The sequence below is a fragment of the Micromys minutus genome, assembly GCF_963924665.1.
Source record: "Micromys minutus genome assembly, chromosome: X".
NCBI classification, from domain to species: domain Eukaryota; kingdom Metazoa; phylum Chordata; class Mammalia; order Rodentia; family Muridae; genus Micromys; species Micromys minutus.
In genome coordinates this window covers 120895120-120898917 of record NC_137970.1, presented here as the reverse complement: position 1 = coordinate 120898917, position 3798 = coordinate 120895120, and positions in this window count along the sequence as shown.

Below are 3798 nucleotides of genomic sequence, written 5' to 3'. Positions count from 1 at the left end.
TTCTGGCTATTGTGAATAAAGCTGCTATGAATATAGTTGAGCAAGTGTCCCTGTGGTATAGTGGGAAATTTTTAGGTATATTCTTTGGAGTGGTATAGTTGGGTCTCTTTACTTATCCATGGACTTTATTATTTCACTTAAATCCACAATCCTACAGTAACAGTATTTTGCTAGATAACATCTTTAAACATTTTCTAATGCTCTCTATCTTCTATGTTCCCTTTAAAAATAAAACTCTTTTTATACAGCTTCTCTATCTTTAATTTTGTGACTTTTATCCTGCTTAAACTTACCCTCCCATAAGATCAAAGTTTCACCATCATCTAAACAAGTACCTTAACTTTGAAAGTAATTTTCTGTAATGAAGATAAATGGAAATGATTATTAATTGAAAATATGTGAAGGCTTCATAAACCTCTTTAATATAAAATCTTATTGATAGATAAAATCAATCAATCTTTAATGTTTATTTTAAATATGCGGGAACAAAACATGATAAAAAAGGGTGAAGCAGGGAGATGGAAGAAGCAACTAGAATGATAGTCAACCAAACTAAAGTATATATAAAAGAGACATAAATAAACACTGTGGTTTGTAAGATAATTAAAATAAGTAAATAAAAATATTAGAAAGTAAAGATCTTTGGGATTTGGAAGGGTGATATAGATATTCCATTTAAGACTGAGTATTCTACAGTATCATCTGAATGCACTTTGAGTAGTTATTGGAATTTATGTTTATTTCTATCTATTGCAAAAAGAAGCTTCTCTTCTAACTATTGGAAGATGTACTGATCTATGGTTATAGCAACAAATCACTAAGAGTCTGTTTAACAATATATCCAGAATAATACTAGTTGGTTGTCCCTCAGGGATTATGACTTGTCTATGCAGTTTCATGGCTCAAATAAGGGTGTCAAGTACAGATTTTATCTTGTAGAGAGGACTTCAAATCTAACTAGAACATGACATAACTTCCATGATATACCAGGACAAATATTATTTTCATTATCTTGATTCACAGCTTGATGAGATTAATGATTAATTTTATCTTCTGAGAGTGTGCATAACACACTATGAAGGCTAATAGGGATGATGCTTTCGAGTTAGTTTCAGATTGATTTCCCCATGTTTCAAGAATATGGAGTCTTTAGTAATAGAAACTTAACCATCAATTTATGAAGGGTAACTAAAAATATTGGCATTATCTTAAAATATTTGGAAGTCTATGGGACATCAATGTCCAACAATATCAAAGAAAAATCCATTCCTTGTATCAGGCTTTTGATTCTTGGGGTGTCTTGGAGGAATATCGTCCCATGCCAATCATATGTTAGTTTTATTTAAATTATCTTCATATATATATATATATATATATATATATATATATATATATATAAAGTTTCTAAAGCAACAGTATGTTTCCATATGACTTTATCAAAAATTCTGTTCTGTCAGTTATCCAGTGGTTATGAGAGCCAGGTGTGGTGGGTTACTACAGAAATGTTTTTAGACATGAAACAGCAGAGAAGTTGTATGTATGAATTCACATTATTGTAACAGTATGAAGTAGACATACACTGAATCAATCCAGATATCTCAGCATGAAGAGAGGAAATAGGCATTGAGTCCATTGAGTCTCACCTTTAGCTGCAGAGTTATTGACAAGTGACAGTCTCTTGGAAAGGTAGGGTTCCTTTTCTCTAAGAACATAGTCCCTGATAGGTCAGCCACATTCCAGTAAAAAACCATAGGTTAATATATATATATATATATATATATATATATATATATATATATATATATAATATACATAGGTTAATATATATATATATATATATATATATAATATACATACATATATATATATATATATATATATATGCAGCACAAATTGGACTTGAATGGTTTAAAAACTGAAGATGCCTTTCTGGCCCATTGAGAGGGCAAAGTGACCGCCATCAAGACTCAGGACCTGAATGCACAAGGCTGAGCCTGCAGAGGAGCCTTGCAAGTGCTCCCGGACCTGAGCCCATGGTAATCCCTAAACCTGCCACATACTCTCACCAGATGTCCGGAGAGGGAACACCTGATCTCCCGAGCTGATAGGGAGGTGAACCGTAGTATCTTCGGGTCCTCTCTGGCCCAGCAAGAGAGCCAGGTGACTACCATCAAGACTCAGGACGGGCCCACAGATGGCTGAGACCTCAGAACAGCCCTATAAGTGTTCTTCCAACTGAGCCCACAGGAAGCTTGCCACACACCCTTCAGGTTGTACAAGGAGGGATAGCGTGGAGCCTTTGGAAGACAGCTAGAGTGGCACACTCTGAGATCTGGTCCTTTCCAGCCCCATAAGAGGGCCAGGTGACTGGCACCATGACTCAGGACCCGCCTGCCCACAGCTGAAGTCATAACTATGTGAATAGAACAGCAATGAAAATGAATGAGCCTGTATTACTGTAATGAGATAAAGTTCGTTGATTATATCTTGATCATATGGTAGATGTATCTCAGCTTTTAGAGAAACCATCACACTGACTTCCATAGTGGCTATACCAGTTTGCATATCTATCAGAAGTAAGTTTTCCTACACCCATATAAGAATTCTTCACCATTTTTTTAAAAAAACAATCTTAAACACTGACTAAAGTAAGATAAAATATTAAAGATTTAATTTACATTTCCATGATGAACAAGGAGGCTGAACATGTCTGTAAATGTTTCTCAGACATCTGAATTTCAACTTATGAGAACTCTGTTTAGTACCATGCTCATGTTTCAATTGATTTTCTTATTATTGTTGCTGTTTGTTTGCTTGCTTGCTTGGTGTCTAGTGTTTTTTTTTTTTTTTTGTTTTGTTTTTTTTTTTGTTTTTTTTTTTTTTTGTTTTTTTTTTGTATATTGTACATACGGGATAGCAATGCCTTTACTGTACACCACAGGCTAACAAATAAAAGTCCCATTGCTAAGACTGGGCTACTTCTTTTGAATTGCTGACCAGTGAGGTTCTCTAGATGCCACCCCTGATCCAAGTACTACAGGATGTTGCCCATATTTTTTGTTATCCTCAAGAACTTGACATTAATACTCTGTCATTGAAAATACAATATAGTTCAACTATACTCGTAGAACATGGACAAATCAAGCTGGTACTAATATTGAAGATTGTTCCCTACTGGTTATTTTTTTGCTTAAGGAATATGTGAATGGATGAATAAATGTTAAGAGTCATTTTAGGTATTCTTTTTTAAAATTTCTTTTTAAATTTTCTCTTATTGGAAATAGACTTTTTCATGCAATCATATAATATATTCTTCTTATGCTTTTTCTTCCCCCAACTGCTCCCAGATCCTCCCCACCTTACTTCGCATATATATCTACAAACTTTCTTTCTCTAGCCTTCGGAAATGAACAGGAATATCAGACAGTAGTATGTGATGAAACTAAAACAACTTGGAATAAAACAAAACAAGCAAGCTGAAGAAAAAAATAAAAAAAGAAACAGATGTTGAAACACACATTCACACAGAAAAATATCATAAAACCACAAATTGGAATACATAATTTATGCACAAGTGGTTTGAGTTAATTTTGCATTGGCAACCTGCTGCTGCTGCATATGGGGCCTGCCTCTAATAGTAGTTTCTATACCCAATGAGACTACATTTGATAAATGTAATTTCTGAGTTAGGAAGGGAGGCTATACCTACTTCCTTTGGCAATGCTGGGAACCCCATCTGGCCCAGATCCCTGTAGGTCTTGTATATGTTGGCACAGCATTTGTGAGAACATACGTGCT